The following is a 21,818-nucleotide window of genomic DNA, read 5'->3' as shown; positions in this document are numbered from 1 at the left end:
TCTCCGCCGGAGAGAAGGTCCTAGAAAAAAAACCACAAGTAACAGCATGCCCGGAAGAATTTTTTTGTAGAAGGACAGCTCCAGCTCCCACTGAGGAGGCATCAACCTCCAATAGGAAGGGTTTAGATGGGTCAGGTCTGGAGAGCACAGGAGCCGAAGAAAAGGCAGACTTGAGCCGTTTAAAGGCGTCTTCCGCTTGAGGAGGCCAAGACTTGGGATCGGCATTTTTTTGGGTTAAAGCCACGATAGGAGCCACAACGGTAGAAAAATGTGGAATAAATTGCCTGTAATAATTGGCGAACCCCAAAAAACGTTGGATAGCACGGAGTCCGGAGGGGCGTGGCCAATCTAAAACGGCAGAGAGTTTGTCTGGATCCATTTGTAGTCCCTGGCCAGAGACCAAGTATCCTAGGAAAGGAAGAGATTGGCATTCAAACAGACATTTCTCTATTTTGGCATAGAGTTGATTGTCACGAAGTCTCTGAAGAACCATACGGACATGCTGGCGGTGTTCTTCTAGATTGGCAGAAAAAATCAGGATATCGTCCAGATATACAACAACACAGGAGTATAAGAGATCACGAAAAATTTCATTAACAAAGTCTTGGAAGACGGCAGGGGCGTTGCACAGGCCAAAGGGCATGACCAGATACTCAAAGTGTCCATCTCTGGTGTTAAATGCCGTTTTCCATTCATCCCCCTCTCTGACGCGGATGAGATTATAAGCACCTCTTAAGTCCAGTTTGGTAAAGATGTGGGCACCTTGGAGGCGATCAAAGAGTTCAGAGATGAGGGGTAGGGGGTAGCGGTTCCTAACCGTGATTTTATTAAGGCCGCGGTAGTCAATGCAAGGACGTAGAGAGCCATCTTTTTTGGACACAAAGAAAAATCCGGCTCCGGCAGGAGAGGAGGATTTACGGATAAAGCCCTTTTTTAAATTTTCCTGGACGTATTCAGACATGGCAAGAGTCTCTGGGGCGGACAGAGGATAAATTCTGCCCCGGGGTGGAGTAGTGCCCGGGAGGAGGTCGATAGGACAATCATAAGGCCTGTGAGGAGGTAGAGTCTCAGCTTGTTTTTTGCAAAAAACATCCGCAAAGTCCATATAAGCCTTAGGGAGACCGGTTACAGGAGGAACCACAGAGCCACGGCAAGGGTTACTGGGAACCGGTTTTAGGCAGTCCTTGGAACAAGAGGGCCCCCAACTCTTGATCTCCCCAGTGGACCAATCCAGGGTTGGGGAATGAAGTTGAAGCCAGGGAAGTCCAAGGAGAATTTCAGAAGTGCAATTGGGGAGGACCAAAAGTTCAATCCTCTCGTGATGAGATCCGATGCACATTAGAAGGGGCTCCGTGCGGAAACGTATGGTACAGTCCAATCTTTCATTGTTTACACAATTGATGTAGAGGGGTCTGGCGAGACTGGTCACCGGGATGTTGAACCTGTTGACGAGAGAGGCCAAAATAAAATTTCCTGCAGATCCGGAGTCCAAGAAGGCCATAGTAGAGAAGGAGAAGGCAGAGGCAGATATCCGCACAGGCACAGTAAGACGTGGAGAAGCAGAGTAGACATCAAGGACTGTCTCACCTTTGTGCGGAGTCAGCGTACGTCTTTCCAGGCGGGGAGGACGGATAGGACAATCCTTCAGGAAGTGTTCGGTACTAGCACAGTACAGGCAGAGATTCTCCATGCGGCGTCGTGTCCTCTCTTGAGGTGTCAGGCGAGACCGGTCGACCTGCATAGCCTCCACGGCGGGAGGCACAGGAACAGATTGCAGGGGACCAGAGGAGAGAGGAGCCGGGGAGAAGAAACGCCTCGTGCGAGCAGAGTCCATATCCTGGCGGAGCTCCTGACGCCTTTCGGAAAAACGCATGTCAATGCGAGTGGCTAGGTAAATGAGTTCATGTAGATTAGCAGGGATTTCTCGTGCGGCCAGAACATCTTTAATGTTGCTGGATAGGCCTTTTTTAAAGGTCGCGCAGAGGGCCTCATTATTCCAGGATAATTCTGAAGCAAGAGTACGGAATTGTACGGCATACTCGCCAACGGAAGAATTACCCTGGACCAGGTTCAACAGGGCAGTCTCAGCAGAAGAGGCTCGGGCAGGTTCCTCAAAGACACTTCGGATTTCCGAGAAGAAGGAGTGTACAGAGGCAGTGACGGGGTCATTGCGGTCCCAGAGCGGTGTGGCCCAAGACAGGGCTTTTCCAGACAGAAGGCTGACTACGAAAGCCACCTTAGACCTTTCAGTGGGAAACTGGTCCGACATCATCTCCAAGTGCAGGGAACATTGGGAAAGAAAGCCACGGCAAAACTTAGAGTCCCCATCAAATTTATCCGGCAAGGATAGGCGTAGACCAGAAGCGGCCACTCGCTGCGGAGGAGGTGCAGGAGCTGGCGGAGGAGATGATTGCTGAAGCTGTGGTAGTAACTGCTGTAGCAAAACGGTCAGTTGAGACAGCTGTTGGCCTTGTTGCGCTATCTGTTGTGACTGCTGGGCGACCACCGTGGTGAGGTCAGCGACAACTGGCAGAGGAACTTCAGCGGGATCCATGGCCGGACCTACTGTCACGATGCCGGCTGGCAGGTAGTGGATCCTCTGTGCCAGAGAGGGATTGGCGTGGACCGTGCTAGTGGATCGGTTCTAAGTCACTACTGGTTTTCACCAGAGCCCGCCGCAAAGCGGGATGGTCTTGCTGCGGCGGTAGTGACCAGGTCGTATCCACTAGCAACGGCTCAACCTCTCTGGCTGCTGAAGATAGGCGCGGTACAAGGGAGTAGACAGAAGCAAGGTCGGACGTAGCAGAAGGTCGGGGCAGGCAGCAAGGATCGTAGTCAGGGGCAACGGCAGGAGGTCTGGAACACAGGCTAGGAACATACAAGGAAACGCTTTCACTGGCACGATGGCAACAAGATCCGACAAGGAAGTGCAGGGGAAGTGAGGTGATATAGGGAAGTGCACAGGTGAACACACTAATTGGAACCACTGCGCCAATCAGCGGCGCAGTGGCCCTTTAAATCGCAAAGACCCGGCGCGCGCGCGCCCTAGGGAGCGGGGCCGCGCGCGCCGGGACAGGAGCGACGGAGAGCGAGTCAGGTACGGGAGCCGGGGTGCGCATCGCGAGCGGGCGCTACCCGCATCGCGAATCGCATCCCGGCTGGAGGCGGTATCGCAGCGCCCCGGGTCAGTGGATCTGACCGGAGCGCTGCAGTGAGGAGAGTGTAGCGAGCGCTCCGGGGAGGAGCGGGGACCCGGAGCGCTCGGCGTAACACTTGTTGTATCCCTTACCGGACTATGTTTTAATAATAAATCAAGTTACCTTTACAGGAGAGTGCCATCGTTTCTACTACTCTATATGCTATCATTGGGACGTTTCTATACAAGGATTGAGCACCTCCTAAGGTAAATTCTGGACTTTTATGTATGTGGTTCACATGTCCACGGTGTGAAGCACAAGTAAAGCTGCAGTGCCGATTGTGGAGTGTTTTGTATATTTGGTTATCTTTTTACACCTGAGGTATAGCTGATGACTGGCTAGCCTGGTCTAGTATATAAAAAAATTTTGGTCATAAAGCAATCTCTCTCTCTTCTCTGTTTTGCACTGGTGTTTTTTTGTTATATTGTTGTTCTGTCTGTTTTAGGGTATGTTCACATTACGTTATTCCTGCGGAATTCCGCTAGTGGAATTACGCGCAGTAAACTTCACACTGAGCAGTTTCAGTGGCATACAATTCCTCCGCTGAAATTGTTCTGCTCAAAGAAAGAACATGTTCATTCTTTAAATGGAATTCCGCAACCTCTACATATAGCCGTCAATGGTGACAGCGCAGTGCCGGGTGGTCCTACCACCGGAGAATTTCATTGGCAGCTGCCAGACTCAATCTCCACTCGCTGAATTCCGCAAGCGGAGATTCAGTGAGATTTACCCAATGTGAACGCATCCTAAGTGGGTGTATCTGAGCAGACGGCATGTGAGAGAAGCCTGGAATATTAGCTTTAATAAATAAGGCTCTGGATTCTAGTTTGTCCTTGCTCCTTGGATAGTGATTATAACTGATACAGCAAAATCTCCCTTAGCGGACACCTCTTAAAGGACTTCTGCAGCGTTACAAACACTTATCCCCTATTCTCAAGGTAGGGGATAAGTGTTTGATCGCGGGGCGTCCGAATGCTGGGGCCCCCGGCGATCTCCTTAATGGGGCCACGGTTGTCCCGTGCAGGGGGTGTGCCAGCCGCAGCATGACGTTGCAGCCGGCACGCCTCCTCCATACATCTCTATGGGAGAGGCGGGGAGGCAGCATTCGTTTCCTCCCCGCATCCCCCATAGAACTGTATGGGGACGGGGTGGAGATGGGGCATCACCGTCGACCCTACGTGCCTTAGCGCTCACCATGAGCGCTAATGGCGGCGCCCCTTTAGGGAGTTCGGGGGGGTCCCAGCGGTCGGACCCGTCGCGATCAAACACTTATCCCCTATCCTGTGGACAGGGGATAAGTGTAATGCCGCTGCAGTTGTCCTTTAATAGGAAGCAAAATCAAACTTCAGGGGTAGCAGGAATTGCATGGTGCTGACTGGGACAGACACAAGGGGGTAAACTTCTTTATTAGCCAAGATGCAACGCGTTTCACTGCACAAGCGCAGCTTCCTCAGGCATAACAAATATAGGCAATTAACAAGGTTATATGCCAAGGGATTAACCCTTACATATCAACAACAATATACTTAGAAAATACAATATGAATATATAATGCACATATACAAATCACCTCTTAAAATAAAACCGTATATACCAATTATAACCAATATATATTACAATAAACAAAAAACTAAATAAAAAAAGGAATAAGGACGGTCGAGCGGGACAAAGCGATAAACGCTGGTTCGCAACCTCCATCACACATTTATTTAGATATTTCATGAAATGTAATATAAAATGTTTAGCAAAAATAAAACAGATTGCATTATAGATAAAATGTATGACAAATGGGGAATATATATCAAATGAATTGAAACACTATATGTAAATCAATTACCGAGTGTATTCTATTGTTTCATTCAACCCCGAAGGCACTAAAGTGACAAGTTTGTGAATCCAAGAGGATTCTATATTTATTAATTGCTGATATCTATTTGGTAAATCACTGGGAATAAACTCAATAATTTTTAAGTTCAGTGAGTCTAGTGAACCCTGGTGTATGGTGGTGAAGTGTCTCGATGCACTATGGAGCATAAATCCGTGTTTGATATTCCACCTATGTTTGTTAATATGGGACTGCACTGCCTGAACAGTGCGGCCCACGTATTGTAAATTACAATCGCAAGACAAGAGATAGATTGCATATTTTGTTTCACAAGTGACATTGTCTTTAATCTTAAATACTTTTTTTTGTTTGGGAAGAGGTAAAATCACGGGGCACAACCAGACTGAATAGTGTAGTGTCAAATAGTGATTGTTTAAGCCCACCTGAGGCAACCAAATTGTGAAGGTTTTTGGAACGTCTAAACGTAACATTGGGAATAGGGGGGTACTAGATCTTTCAAAAAGGGGCAATTTTTCTTTAGAATTTTTTTTTCATATTTAACGCCTCACAATTATAATTAGTTGTAAAATTGGATTTGAAATTATGTTCGGTTTGTAGGTCAGTTGTTAATTTGTTATTTTTCGCAACCACCAGTTCTAATTGTTTCAGATTTTTTTCTTTTTTATAAGCATCATGTAAAATGTATTTAGGATATCCCTTTTCCAAGAGACGACTCCTCAGGACGGCAGCCTGTGCATCAAAATCACAATCTAAAGTGCAGTTTTTCTGGATGCGTAGGTACTGACCATAGGGGACGCCTCTTAGCCAACTAGGGTACTGTGCACTATTATAATTAAGAAAACTATTAACATCCACCTTTTAAAAAAAAGTTTTTTTATTCTTTACCCCACTTTTATTATTTACCAAAATTACATGAGGATCCCCTAAACCCTCCCAGTTACCCGATTATTTCCAATGTAGCCTCCCTTACTGCTAATCTTTCTAATTTCCGTGACCTTTTTTTTTTACAGCCTTATGTATTAGAATTGCCACCATATTTGCGAGATTCTACTCAACTTATACAAAAATTAAATAATACTTCCTTACCTTCATCTTTTTCTTTTTTGACACTAGACGTGTGCTCCCTATACTCCAATATTAGTACCGATTTAGGTATTAGGGTCATTCAGGAATTTTTTCATCAAGATTCCTCCTTAAGTATTGATCAATCCAGTTTTTTATTGAGGTCTATACAGTTTTTTTTTTTTTTTGATAATGCCATTTATAGGCAGACCAGGGGCTGTGCCATGGAGACTCGTTTCGCCCCTAGTTATGCAAATGTGTTTTTGGGGTGATTCGATTCCCTATTTATGGCACAGCTCCTGGCTTTCAGAATTTTTGTTTGTTTTTTCCGTTGCTTTATAGATGATTTGTTCTTTGTTTGGTGTGGTACTCAGACACAGGCAGAGGACTTTGTTCACGAGCTTAATCAGAACTCATGGGGCATTCAATTCACAATGCATTTTTCATTTAATTCCGTACACTTTCTCGATGGAATTTCTCAATTTTCAAATCTGCCACTTCACAAATAATGACAAAAACCTTTTTTAAAAAGGTGGATGTCAATAGTTTTCTTTATTATAATAGTGCACACTACCCTAGTTGGCTAAGAGGCATCAGATGCTCTTTAGATTGCAATTTTGATGCGCAGGCTGCTGTCCTGAGGGGTCGTCTCTTGGAAAAAGGGTATCCTAAATACATCTTACATGATGCTTATAAAAAAGTAAAAAATCATAAACAATCAGAACTGGTGGTAGCAAAAAATAACAAATTAACAAGGGACCTACAAACCGAACCTAATTTCAAATCCAATTTTATAACTAATTATAATTGTGAGGCGTTAAATATAAAAGAAAATCCTTAAGAAAAATTGGCCCATTATTCTTAAAGTGGTACTCCGGTGCTTAGACATCTTATCCCCTATCCAAAGGATAGGGGATAAGATGCCTGATCGTGGGAGTCCCGCCGCTGGGGACCCCCGTGATCTTGCACGCGGCACCTCATTTATAATCAATCCCCGTAGCGTGTTCGCTCCGGGTCTGATTACCGGCGACCACAGGGCCGACGGCGTGTGATGTCACACCTCCGCCCCAGTGTGATATCACGCTCCGCCCCTCAATGCAAGCCTATGGGAGGGGGCGTGATAGCTGCCACGCCCCCTCCCATAGGCTTCCATTGAGGGGCAGAGCGTGAAGTCACACGGGGGCGGAGGCATGATGTCACACGCCGTCGGCCCTGTGGTCGCCGGTAATCAGACCCGGAGCGAACACGCTCCGGGGACTGATTATAAACGGGGTGCCGCGTGCAAGATCATGGGGGTCCCCAGCGGCGGGACTCCCGCGATCAGGCATCTTATCCCCTATGCTTTGGATAGGGGATAAGATGTCTAAGCACCGGAGTACCCCTTTAATGATCACATTTTGAAAGATCTAGTTCCCCCAATTCCCAATGTCACGTTTAGACGTTCCAAAAACCTTGATAATTTGGTTGCCCCAGGTAGACTTAAGCAATCACTTTATGACACTACACTGTTCAATCTGGTTGTGCCCTGTTCGACAAGAGCCACTGTCTTAGTTGTACTCTTATTAAAAATAAAACATACGATTTTACCTCTTCACAAACAAATAAAGTATTTAAGATTAAAGGCAATGTCACCTGTGAAACAAAATATTCAATCTATCTCTTGTCTTTCGTAATTTACAATACGTGGGGCGCACTGTTCAGGCAGTGCGGTCCCGTATTAACAAACATAGGGGGAATATCAAACATGGGTTTATGCTCCATAGTGCATCGAGACACTTCACCACCATACACCAGGGTTCACTAGACTCACTGAACTTAAAAATTATTTCAGCAATTAATACATAGAGAATCCTTTTGGATTCACAAATTTGTCACTTTAGCGCCTTCGCGGTTGAATGAAACAATAGAAAACACTTGGCAATTGATTTACATCTAGCATTTCAATTCATTTGATAGATATTCCCCATTTGTCGTACAATTTATCTATAATGCAATATGTTTTATTTTTTGCTAAATATTTAATAAAACATGTCATGGAATATTTAAACAAATGTGTGATTGAGGTTGCCGCAGTGTGCACACGAACCTGCGTTTATCGCTTTGTCCCGTTCACCTGCGGCAATTGGCCGTCCTTATTCCTAATGTTTTTATCTTTTAATTTTGTTTATTGTAATATATATATATTGGTTATAAATGGTATGTCCCGTTTTATTTTAAGAGGGGATTTTTATAGGTGCATTATATATACATATAGGGGTTTATTTACTAAGAGTGGAGTGGAGTTTTCTTTGTGGGTTTTGATTTTCGACAGATATTTTCCCAAGGTATTTACTAAGGTTTCCCCACATTTTGCACTTTTCCCTACATTTTGCTTTTTTTTACACATGTTCTGATCTGTAGGGTTTTCCTCAGCCCAAATCCACCACATTTTCTGTGGAAACCTTAGTAAATATGTTGGGATTTTTCAAAACTGTCGGGGACACGCCCCTTTTGTTGAGGACATGCCCACTTTCCCCCATGGTCACACCCCCTTTTCAGGGTTTTCTTGTGAACTGGAGGGTTTTGTTTTTTTTGGTCCCTAATTGTGTTGCATGGAACGTGCGACACAATTTGAGCGCAAAACTCGACAAAAAAGAGTCGGGATCACGTTAGTAAATAAACCCCATTGTATGTTATAAGTATATTGTTGTTGATACGTAAGGGTTAATCCCTTGGTATATAATCTTGTTAATTGCCTATACTTGCTATGCGAAACGCATAGCATCTTGGTTAATAAATAATTTTACCTCAAGTCACCGCACCTGCACTGTCCCGGTCAGCGCCACACAATTCCTGCTACCACTGAAGTTTGATTTAGCATTTTAAGAAATACCAGGAAGGCTGCAGACGGGGGCCTCCTATATCCACTATGTACTGTCCATTGTTGTGTATGTCAGCACACAACCGGAGTCGGTAAGCAACCATCCATACCCCTCCGATATACCCTCCACTCCAGCATGTGTGATACTCCACATGGAGCGCCTCTGTTCTTTGTTTTAGACCTCCCAATAGGGGACACTTCCTAATAGGGGACAATTTTTTTATTCCCCGGCCCTCAAGACTGTATTAGCACTCTTCAAATAAGACTGTATTTCCACACTCCGAATAGGTGGCACTTCCAATAGCGGACGTGGACAAACCCCATATGGGACAAAACACTCCCAATTGGGGACAAAACACTGCAAATAGGAGACAACAAGGTTTATGTGTCGGCCCTACCTTGTACACAGGGCTGCCATCAGGGGAGACAACCAATACCCCAGTAAGGGTCCCAGACCGTCAGGAGGCCCTGTCTCCCACAGCATCTCCCTTTATCAGCCCCAGCACAGAAGCACTGTTTAAACAATGGTCTCCTGCTTCTGTACGTCTGCCAGCCACATCATTTGCCCCCACATCTGATCTCCCACTTTGTTCCCCCTGTGCCAAATCATCCCTCCCTTTATTCCCCCCTGTGCTACTAATTTCACCTTACTCCCCCTGTGCCATTTCATCCCCCTTTTATTACGCTCTGTGCTAATTCATCATCACCTCCTTTATTCCCCTGTGACATTTAATTTCCCCTTTATCCCCCTGTGCCACTTTATTTCCCCTGTGCCAAATAATCCCCCATTCACACCTTGTATCACATCACTTCCTTCCTCTTTCCTCCTCCCCCTGTTGTTCTTTTTACCTGACCAGCAGGTTCATGGGCAGGGGCTCTCAGCGGGTTTGACGTCCTCTGCACTGCACTTCCTCAGAGCAGTAGCAGTGGCTGCGGGCACTGACTAGTGACATCAAGAACGTCAATCATCATTGTTGGCAGCTGCTGCTTACTGCCTTTCAGTGAGTGTAGCACAGAGGATGTCAGGAGGACATCAAACCCGCTGAGAGCCCCTGCACCTGAGCCTGCTAGCCAGTTAAGAAGAGCAATAGGTGAAGGAGGGAAGGGAAAAAGTGATGTGGCACAGGGAGTAAGGGGGGAATATTATTTGGCATAGGGCACAGGGGGATAAAGGGGAAAGAAATGGCATTGCAGATAAAGGGGTGGATGAATTTGCACAAGGGGTTCAAGGGGAGAAGAATAAAGTGGCAATGGAGGGATCAGGAGGGGGAATAAAATGCCAGGGGCGGGGGGGGGGGGGGGGGGAGAAAGAAGTGGCCAGGGGAATAGGAGCCACATTTGTAATGTTGGTACATACTGGTACAGTACTATAATACTGTACTGCTTTTTTTGCTTTTTATCGGGTTTTACAGGTAATTATACTCTGGAGTTAGTACAGTAGAGTATTTAGTCATTATGGTAGATTTTTGAGCCTTTTTGATTCCAAAAGAGGACATCTCCTAATAGCAGACACATTTTTTTTCACCCATGAGTGTCCGCTATTGGGAGATTCTACTGCAGTAATATAGAGAGCTTATCAGTAGGTGGTCTTATTTTGTGTCTTCGACCCACTGTATCAGTCTCTGTGTATGGGCTTGAACTGGTACTAGCACTGAACAAGTTCCAAGGGGTTAGTAATTTATGTATAACATCTTCACAGGGACATCTAAAGCATCTTAACTGTGAGTATTGATATGATTTTATTACCTGTGCACGGTTTGTGTTTGAGCACTATCATTTCCTTTCCTGCCAATAATCCACTAACAGAATATTGTTGTGTTTGGTGATGTTTTTTGTACTTTTTTTTTTTTTTTTTGTCTGAGCTTTGACTTTTTAAGATATTGATTAAAAGTTATAATTTAGAAGGGACTCCCGTTATTTCCAGTGATTTCGATATGTTCAATACTTCAAAAAGTGCTTTTCAAAGGTACCTATATCCTTTAAAAGGTTAAGAAGTCATTTTGAACTTGGTGCTTTTAAAGGAGTACTCCGGTGGATAACAAATTCTTTCAAATCAACTGGTGCCAGAACGTTAAATAGATTGGTAACATACTTCTATTTAAAAATCTTAATCCTTCCAGTACTTATCAGCTACTGTATACTACAGAGGAAGTTGTGTAGTTCTTTTCTGTATGACCACAGTGCTCTCTGCTGACAACCCTGTCCATGTCAGGAACTGTCCAGAGCAGGAGAGGTTTGCTATGGGGATTTATTTGCTACTACTCTGGACAGTTCCTCATACAGGCAGAGGTGTCAGCAAAGAGCACTGTGGTCAGACTGAAAAGAACCATACAACTTCCTGTGGAGCATACAGCAGCTGATAAATACTGGAAGGATTAAGATTTTTAAATAGAAGTAATTTATGAATCTGCTTAACTTTCTGGAACCAGTTGAATTGAAAAATATTGTTTTCCACTAGAGTGCCCCTTTAAAATTGCCCTGTTGCCTTAGTCTAGCCTAACTACCCTCCATTTTTCTGTGGTTCAGTAACCAAGGGGCCAAATATCATTACATTGTTAAATATTTCAGTTTGTCTCCATGTATTAATGTAGCTATCCGATCCTGACAATCTGCTGTGAGCGCTGGTCCCCTTGTGTGGACTGATGAGATTTCCATTATATCTTTAACCTGTAAATTCATTCCACTTTTGTCTTGTAGAAATTGGTTCCAGACTCTTCTATTTAAGTAATTTGTGAACAACTGACTATTACTCCAATTTTAATTTGTCCATAGGTATCTATATCACCGGGGTCGCTCGGGCTTTTTATGTTAGCAGATTTACGGCCCTGCGATGACAGACATAAACTTTATGGCCAGTTTCCATGGTGCTAAATCAACATTTTCTTTACCAGCCTATTAATGTGCAACTTATAAATGAACAAAGTTACATGCTTTTATGAGAACCAAGCAATAATATTATAGTGAATGACAGGTCACAGAGAAGTCACCGAGCTTTTAACTAAGACAAACTAAAAACAAAATAGGAATCTTTTTGGAATTTTGTGCGTTGCCTTGTATTGGTGTTAATAGTGAAGACTCTGAATTTGTACTACACTGGCTTATTGTGGTGTCCCAGTACCAAAGGCTGTCCTGTGGCTTCGGACTGCTTTGGGCCGACCTGCAGCACAACTGAAAGACTTGTTGTTGTGTTTTTCATGTCCCAGCAGTTTGTTAAGAGTTAAATATATTTGCATACTTATTCTGTTATGTTATTTTTATCTGTGTTAGTGTACCTTTAAGAGAGGAGCAGTGCACCCCATGTGACCCTGCCTGCCAATGGGAACCCCTAAATTCTTGCCCATATAGTGTAGTGGGGGGAGGAGTTGCCACAGTCTCAGTTCACTGCTGAGTACATGTGTGATTAAGGTGTTGTGTGTGGAGAAGCTCCAAGGGAAGGCCCAGATGAAATCTATTTTATCTGGTCATTCTGCAAGGATCATCCACACTGTGGAAGTTTATGCCCTGGCGGAGGAAACTACAAGATCTTGACAGAACCATAGCTACCAGGATCAATCTTTAATTCTCTCAAGTCAGTATCAATTTATTGGGTAAAAGCACCACAAGTCCTAGCAAGGCAACAGGGCTCCCAAGGGATTATGTTGCATCCTCTCACTCTGCACCAGACTGTACATGTAATACCATCTGCACCCTGCTCAGTAAAGACAGTTATCAGTAACCCGACGTCAGTGTGTTTCTTTACTCCCCGTGTCTGGCCCAGGAGAAGCTGTCTCCAACCTCGGACCGTGTATAGGCTAACGGTGCCCTGGCATCACAAATATTGTTGAGCGCGAATACTCGAAATGTGAATTTTTACCGCGAATATCGGCACTTCGCAATTTCACGAATATTTAGAATATAGGTATATATTCGTACTGACGAATATTTGTTTTTTATATGAATTGATGCAAATTTATGCGAATATTTATGCGAATATCTGCACTTCCAGACTGGACACTGATCCCTCCCTTCTTTTAGGTTAAAGATATAATTGCGCATGCGCACTATGCAAATTTCATAACGAATTTTTGCATGGAAAAAGACAGACAAACATAGTGAATATGTGAATTTCGTGAACATAGGACGAATATTCATCCATATATTTGCGAAATATCGCGAATTAGAATATGGCCCCTGCCGCTCATCAGTAGTCAAAAATAGTGATGAGCAACACATGCCATATTCGAATTTGTGATATTTCACGAATATATGGAGGAATATTCGTCCTCTGTTCGTGAAATTCGCATGTTCGCTACATTCGCTAATTTTTTTCCCATGTGAAAATTCGTAATTAAATTCACATAGTGTGCATGCGCAATTATATCTTTCACCTAAAAGAAGGGAGGGATCACTGTCCAGTCTGGAAGTGCCGATATTCGCATAAATATTCTAAAAACATTTGCATGAAAAATGAATATTCATCATTCCGAATATATATCTCTATATTCTAACTATTCGTGGAGTGCCGATGTTCGCTGTAAAAATTTGCATTTCGAATATTTGCGCTCAACACTAGTCACGAAGTGATAAGATATTTCCCCACACCACCCGTGGTACCACATTATGTCAAAGGGTCACCTTTTGGTGCATCTTCACAACAACATTTTTGAAAATGTTTTACATCTTCACAAGAAATTCCTATTAAAATGGGGATCAGTTCAAACTGCACTCAAGTTGCTTTATGTAACCTAAGCCAACAATTTTACCATTGAAATCAATGGAGAGGTAACTTTATTTGAAGTCTCTGGAAATTAACCCCTTAAGGACACATGACGTACTGGAACGTCATGTGTCCACTCCCGATCTATAACGCGGGGCCACGGCGTGGCCCCGCGTCATAGCGGGTCGGGCCCGGCCTCTAACAACGGCCGGGACCCGTGGCTAATAGCGCGCGGCATTGATCGCTGTGCCGCGCGCTATTAACCCTTTAGACGCGGCGTTCAAAGTTGAACGCCGCGTCTAAAGTGAAACCGAAAGCATGCCGGCTAGCTCAGTGGGCTGTTCGGGATAGCCGCGGTGAAATCGCGGCATCCCGAACAGCTGACAGGACAGCGGGAGGGCCCCTACCTGCCTCATCGCTGTCCGATCGCCGAATGACTGCTCAGTGCCTGAGATCCAGGCATGAGCAGTCATGCGGCAGAATCATCGATCACTGGTTTCTTATGAGAAACCAGTGATCAATGTAAAAGATCAGTGTGTGCAGTGTTATAGGTCCCTATGGGACCTATAACACTGCAAAAAAAAAGTGCAAAAAAAAAGTGAATAAACATCATTTAACCCCTTCCCTATTAAAAGTTTGAATCACACCCCTTTTCCCAGAAAAGAAAAAACACAGTGTAAATAAAAATAAAAATAAACATAAATGGTATCGCCGCGTGCGGAAATGTCCGAATTATAAAAATATATCGTTAATTAAACCGCACGGTCAATGGCGTGCGCGCAAAAAAATTCCAAAGTCCAAAATAGTGCATTTTTGGTCACTTTTTATATCATGAAAAAATGAATAAAAAGCGATCAATAAGTCCTATCAATGCAAAAATGGTACCGTTAAAAACTTCAGATCACGGCGCAAAAAATGAGCCCTCATACCGCCCCATACACGGAAAAATAAAAAAGTTATAGGGGTCAGAAGATGACAATTTTAAACGTATTAATTTTCCTGCATGTAGTTATGATTTTTTCCAGAAGTCCGACAAAATCAAACCTATATAAGTAGGGTATCATTTTAATCGTATGGACCTACAGAATACATATCAGGTGTCATTTTTACCGAAAAATGTACTACGTAGAAACGGAAGCCCCCAAAACTTACAAAACAGCGTTTTTTTTTTTATTTTGTCGCACAATGATTTTTTTTCCCGCTTCACCATAGATTTTTGGGCAAAATGACTGACGTCATTACAAAGTAGAATTGGTGGTGCAAAAAATAAGCCATCATATGGATTTTTAGGTGTAAATTTGAAAGAGTTATGATTTTTTAAAGGCAAGGAGCAAAAAACGAAAATGCAAAAACGGAAAAACCTCCGGTCCTTAAGGGGTTAAGAGAACCCACAACCCCCTCTTTTAATGAAAAAAAAAATGGTTGGCTAGAATCAGGGAATGTAGGACTCCAATTCTATTGATTCTAAGAAAAAGTCCTAGAGGTGGCATGTCCCTATTAGACCTTTACAGTTTTTCTTTTTCCTTACTTTTGCTTGGCTCCATATATCTTAAGATGAGTGACCATGAATTAACAATGTGAATTCAACTAGAGAAAAAAAGAGACATGGTCGCACATCCACAACATGAACCTTGATCTAATGCTTCTCAGCAACATTTATTAAACTAACAGGTTGTTAGTGCACTTTATTAACAAGAAGTGCAAGCCCACTAGCCATGTCACGGCCACCTGTAAGTAGCGGGTCCCTAACATCCCTAGCATAAAATGGCACTGCACTTAGTGGCGACCATTACCGCCCCAACACCAGTGCCCACAGGGGGAATGGCACTGGCAGAGCAGCCCCAATGCCACTCAAACCAGTCCCTGGGTAACGCTTTCCCACAGACACGGCACTGGGGCAGCAATGGATGCCACACAGCACTGCACCAGTGTGAACAGATGTAAAAAGCTATCTTACCATGTGCTCCCAGCCAGAGACTGGGAGGCTGCCAGAAAGGAATAGGGCCCTAATGCAGCTTCCTGCTAATGTATACTGGCCTGGGCTGAGGGGCAGAACACAGACCAAGTGAAAACAAAACAAAAAAGGGGGATAGAAAACACAATGTGAATTCAACTAGAGATAAAAAACAGACATGGTCGCACATCCACAACATTCCTCCTGGCAGCCTCCCAGTCTCATGCTAGCAACACATGGTGAGTGAGCTTTTTACATCTGTTCCCCCTGGTGCGGTTCTGTGTGGTGTCCATTGCTGCCCTAGCACTGTGTCTGTAGGGTGGCGTGGCCCAGGGACTGTTTGGAGTGGCATTGGGGCGCTCTGCCAGTGGGGCCGTTCCCTCTGTGGGCACTGGTGTTGGGGCGGTGGTGGTCGCCACTCAGTGCTGCGCCATTTTATGCTAGGGATGCTGGGGACCTACTACTTACAAGTGGCCATGACGTGGCTAGTGGGCTTGCACTTCATGATCATAAAGTACACTAATGACTTGTTAGTTTAATAAATGTTGCTGAGAAGCATTAGATCAAGGTGCATGTTGTGGATGTGCGATCATGTCTGTTTTTTCTCAAGTTGAATTCACATGAATTAACAATACTCTGTTAGTAGATGTATGTTTATGCTAGATATGTCTATGTGTGGACACCCAGTGGCTGTCATGTGAGTTACAGCTAGTTAACGATTTTGCTAGCATGTCGTGGTAATGTACTGAATTTGTATGATGAAAAATTGGACACAATTAAACACAGTTGTACCGTGCCTTGCATAAGTATAAACCCTTTTGGAATTTTTTCCAATTTTGCTACTTTTACAAACTTGAATTCGAATAGACTTTTACCATTTGATCAACACAACATGAATAGTGTGTTGAAAGTGCAAAATACCTGTGACACAAACAATAATGAGAACAAGAAAGTCGACCTCTGTTGGAGGCATAAGCATCCCCTCCATGTTTCACTGTGGGGATGTGTGCTCAGGGTAATGGTTAGTGTAGGGTTTCTGCCCTACATTTAATTTTCCACTGAGGCCAAAAAAAGTTCTATTTTGGTCTCATCTGATCAGAGCACCTTCTTCCACATGTTTGCTTTGTCTCCCATGTGGCTTATGGCAAACTCCAAAGGAATTTCTTCTGACTCACTTTTAACAATGGCTTTCTTCTTGCCACACTTCCATAAAGGCCAGATTTGTGGAGTGCATGACCAATAGTTGTCCTGTAGTTGTCAAGCCATTGATCCTTGAAGCTCCTCCAGACTTACCTTGGACCCTTTAGTTGCTTCTCCGATTAATTTTTTTCTTGCCCGACTTGTCAGTTACGGAGGACGGCCTTGTCTTGGTGTAAATGTGGTGTATGTGGTGTAAATATCTATTTGATTGAAGGGGCACTCCAATGAAAAAAAAAAGTTTTTAAATCAACTGGTGCATGAAAGTTAAACAGATTTGTAAATTACAAGTAAAAAAGAGAGTAAGGGGAGGCACTGTTCACATGGGCAACAAAAAAGTGGAAAATTCCGGTAGAAGTAATTCCAACCGAAAAATAGATGGTGGAGGAGGTGCACGGACAAATGAGTGTACAGCTTAAATAACAACTATAATCCAGATGGAAAATCCCGCACTCACCATGTCCATCGCTGTGTCTGTGGAGGTTCGAAGGAAGAGGAAGGTGGAAGGAGTAGACGGGGCTCAGAGGCAAACACTGGTGGTTTTGTGCTAATCAGCACTTCATCTGGCCTCCGAGGCCAGATGAAATGCTAATTAGCACGAAACCAACAGTGTTTGCCTCTGATCCCCATCTACATCTTACACCTTCCTCTTCCTTCGAACCCACATACTCACCTGTCCCCGCCGCTCCGGACCGCGTCCCGCCGCTCCCGATGGTGTCCCCGTCGCTCCCGATGGTGACCCCGGGCCTCCGCTGGGCTTTCCTGGTCTTCTCCGGTCCTCTGCTGTCTTCCGCAAGGCCTTACTGGGCCTGCGTAGCGACGTCATTACGCTGCTGCGTACGCCGTTCCTATTGGATGACGGGACGGTGTGCGCAACAGCATCGTATGTCAATTTGATCATATGTCGGGATCATCGTAGGTCGGGGGAGGGGGGGTCACTGTATATGTATGTCTGATTTTTAAATAATTTATTAGCAAAATATGGTGGAAAATAAGTATTTGGCCATCTAAAGCAAGCAAGATTTCTGGCTCTTACAGACCTGTAACTTCTTCTTTAAGAATCTCCTCTGTCCTCCACTCATTACCTGTATTAATGGCACCTGTTTGAACTTGTTATCAGTATAAAATACACCTGTCCACAACCTCAAACAGTCACACTCCAAACTCCATTATGGCCAAGACCAAAGAGCTGTCAAAGGACACCAGAAACCAAATTGTAGACCTTGCTGGGAAGACTGAATCTGCAGTAGGCAAGCAGTTTGGTATGAAGAAATTAACTGTGGGAGCAATTATGAGAAAATGGAAAACATACAAGACCACTGATAATATCCCTCGATCTGGGGCTCCACGCAAGATCTGACCTCGTGGTGTCAAAATGATCAAAAGAATGGTGAGCAAAAATCCCAGAACCAACACGGAGGGACCTAGTGAATGACCTGCAGAGAGCTGGGACCAAAGTAACAAAAGCTACCATCAGTAATACACTATGCCGCCAGGGACTCAAATCATGCAGTGCCAAATGTGCCCCCCTGCTTAAGCCAGTACATGTCCAGGCCAATTTGAAGTTTGCTAGAGAGCATTTGGATGATCCAGAAGAGTATTGGGAGAATGTCCTATGGTCAGATGAAACCAAAGTAGAACTTTTTGGTAAAAACTCAAATCGTCATGTTTGGAGGAGAAAGAATGCTGAGTTGCATCCAAAGAACACCATACCTACTGTGAAACATGGGGGGGGGGGGACTGTTTTTCTGCTAAGGGACCAGTACGACTGATTTGTGTAAGGGAAAAAAATTAATGGGGCCATGTATCATGAGATTTTGAGTGAAAAACCTCCTACTATCAGCAAGGGCATTGAAGATGAAATGGTAGCTGGGTATTTAAGCATGACAATGATACCAAACACATCGCCCGGACAATGAAGGAGTGGCTTAATAAGAAGCATTTCAAGGTCCTGGAGTGGCCTAGCCAGTCTCCAGATCTCAACCCCATAGAAAACCTTTGGAGGGAGTGTAACGTCCGTGTTGCCCAGCAACAGCCCCAAAACATCACTGTTCTAGAGGAGATCAGCATGGAGGAATGGGCCAAAATACCAGCAAGAGTGTGTGAAAACCTTGTGAAGACTTACAGGAAACGTTTGACCTCTGTCATTGCCAACAAAGGTTATATAACAAAGTATTGAGATGAACTTTTGTTATTGACCAAATACTTATTTTCCATCATAATTTGCAAACAAATTCTTTAAAAATCAGACAATGTGATTTTATGGATTTTTTTTTTCTCATTATGTCTCTCATAGTTGAGGTATACCTATGATGAAAATTACAGGCCGCTCTCATCTTTTTATGTGGAAGAACTTGTACAATTGGTGGCTGACTAATTACTTTTTTGCCCCATTTTGTGTATATATATATATATATATATATATATATATATATATATATATGTGGTCAGGCTAAGGCTAACAGAAGAGTTATACATATAACCTAACAAACCGTATAGACTAGTAACCTCCTAAGGATGGCTGATGATGTGCCCAAACCATCATCGAGGGTAAAGCCTATAAGGAGGCATACCCTGATAGTGAGAATTGAATTAAAATGAAGAATAGAGGGAGGGAAAAGGTGGGACACGAGGAAGTCCCGCAGAGAGACAGGGGCTGGCTGCTGGCTTTTAAGCCGAGCCTCCACTCATCCCACAAAGTCAGCTTTGCCAATGTGTTGAAAATGCATTGCCCTGCCCACTTTTTTTCAATATAGTTTTTGTAAAATTGTATTATCCGAATTTTTTAGTTAGATGTACTTGAAAAGGATTCGGGGTTGCTATAGAAGGTACTGGCTGAGCTTGGTGCGACAGCACTGCCACTCACCATACATTAACTCCAGGACACACTATGGGCAACTACTCCCTTTTTCCTCAACACTTTTTGATAAATCTCCCCCTTATATCATAAAAAAAAAAAATCAGTATGCTTAAAATGTTCTCTCTTGACCCCTACAACTTTCTTTTTTTTTTCATATACGGGGTTGTATAGGGGCTTTTTTGCGCTGTAATCTGTATTTTTTCATCAGTACCATTTTTATTTTGATGACACTTTTTGGATCACTTTTTTTCTGCTCCATTAAGGGAACAAAAATCAGTAATTCTGGACATTAGTATTTTTTTTTACATGTACGCCATTGACCGTGCGGTTTCATTAACATTAACATTATATTTTAATAGTTCGGACATTGATGCATGCGTTACCAAATATGTTTATTTTTGTTAACTTTATTTTATTTAAAAAGTGGGGGAGGGGGGGATTTCAACTTTTATTTAGGGGAGGGGCTATTTTTTTTTATATTTACTGCCTTTTTATTTCTTACAAATTTATTTTTACAATATTTTTTTGTCCCCATAGGGCAGTTTTTTTTACAGTGTGCCTCCAGTTGTTGCAAAACTACAACTCCCGCTTGCCCACCCAGACAGCCAAGGGCTGTAGGGCATGCTGGGAGTTAGTTTTGTAACAGCTGGAGACACATAGATGTAATTTTTTTACTTCCAGACCCTGATGCTATGCTATAGAAGCCCATGGCACTTCACTGATCAGTATTATCTGCGCTCCATTACCACAAGCTGCTAAGGCCTGCGTTATTGTAGCGCAGATCAGAAAGGACGGACGACGGTAGGGAACCTCCGCCCGTCCTCTCTGCTGATCGGGTCCCCGCGGGTATCCCGATCAGCTCCACTGAGCTGCCGCAGATTGTTTTCGGCATTTTAGATGCAGCAATGAAAGTTGTTTTCAGCATATTAGATGCCGCAATAAAGGGTTGATGCTGGATATCACATGGGTCAGTGATGTCTGGCATTAGCCAGTATGAAGCGAGCTCAGCTCCTGAGCTCTCTTCATATACCCCAACGCACTGCTGCACCGTATACACACGGCGGTCAACTGTGTTAGAGTTAAGTCACCTCCTCCCAGAGCTTAGCACTTCTGGGAGGAGTGACAGTGGGCCTGGACCTCACTGCACCGCATGAGACTGGGGGGATCTGGAGCAGGGAATACCGAGTGCCCTCCGACGGCGAGGATAAGGCAGTGTGGTGCCGGTGTACAGTTCTGCACCTCACACCGGAGAGAGTATAAGTACAAATCCACTCCCCTATTTTAGGCCACGCCCACCAAAATTATTGCCAGGAAATCTCTTTAGCCGAAAAGGTCGAAAGGGGCATTTTTGGACGATAATTTTCAGTGGCCGAAATCTCGGTGCACCCCTAATATATTTATACTAGCTTTTGCCCACGGCTTCGCTCGCGTTAGAGATCTACTTTTTACGATCCTATAGTTATGAGGCCGCTCTGGGTAAAGTCTACGGGCATCCAAACAACCCAAAAATTCTTTCAACTTTGATCGCCGCGTATAAAGAGTTAATGCCGGACATCTGATAGCTGATAGCAGCCGGGACCATGCGGGTATGATGCGAGCTCAGCTCCTGAGCTCGCTTCATATCCCTCTCGTGCTGCAGTGCTGGATATACCCAGCGTTCTGCGGCAAGGGGTCAATTCATACAAACTTTGAACGCCTTAAGGGTTGGAATTTTTGAAAACGTTAAAACACGTGTTTCTTTATCTCCAATTGTTAGCCTAAAAACAAAGTTTCATGCTTCTAGCTTCAAAAATTAATGACTTCCATACAAACTTTCAACCCCTTTTTGACCCCCTTAAGGGTTGAATTAAAAAAAATCTTTTCTTATTCCTCGTCTACATCTTAAAAAATTCAGCTTTCTAGGTCCTAGCGTTCTCTTTATATATATATATATATATATATATATATATATATACATGTGTATATATAATATATATATATATATATATGTAGAGAGAGAGAGAGAGAGAGAGAGGTAGATAGATACAGTATATCTCACCTGCACCTACCCTTATTCTTCACTTCTTTTGAACTATAGAACGTTGCACCCCGTTTCTTCCGGCACTCCGGCTACCATTAATGTCGTCATTATTCTTAATAAATGAAA

Source organism: Hyla sarda, chromosome 3, assembly GCF_029499605.1.
Source record: "Hyla sarda isolate aHylSar1 chromosome 3, aHylSar1.hap1, whole genome shotgun sequence".
NCBI classification, from domain to species: Eukaryota; Metazoa; Chordata; class Amphibia; order Anura; family Hylidae; genus Hyla; species Hyla sarda.
Note: the sequence above shows the minus strand (reverse complement) of the source record.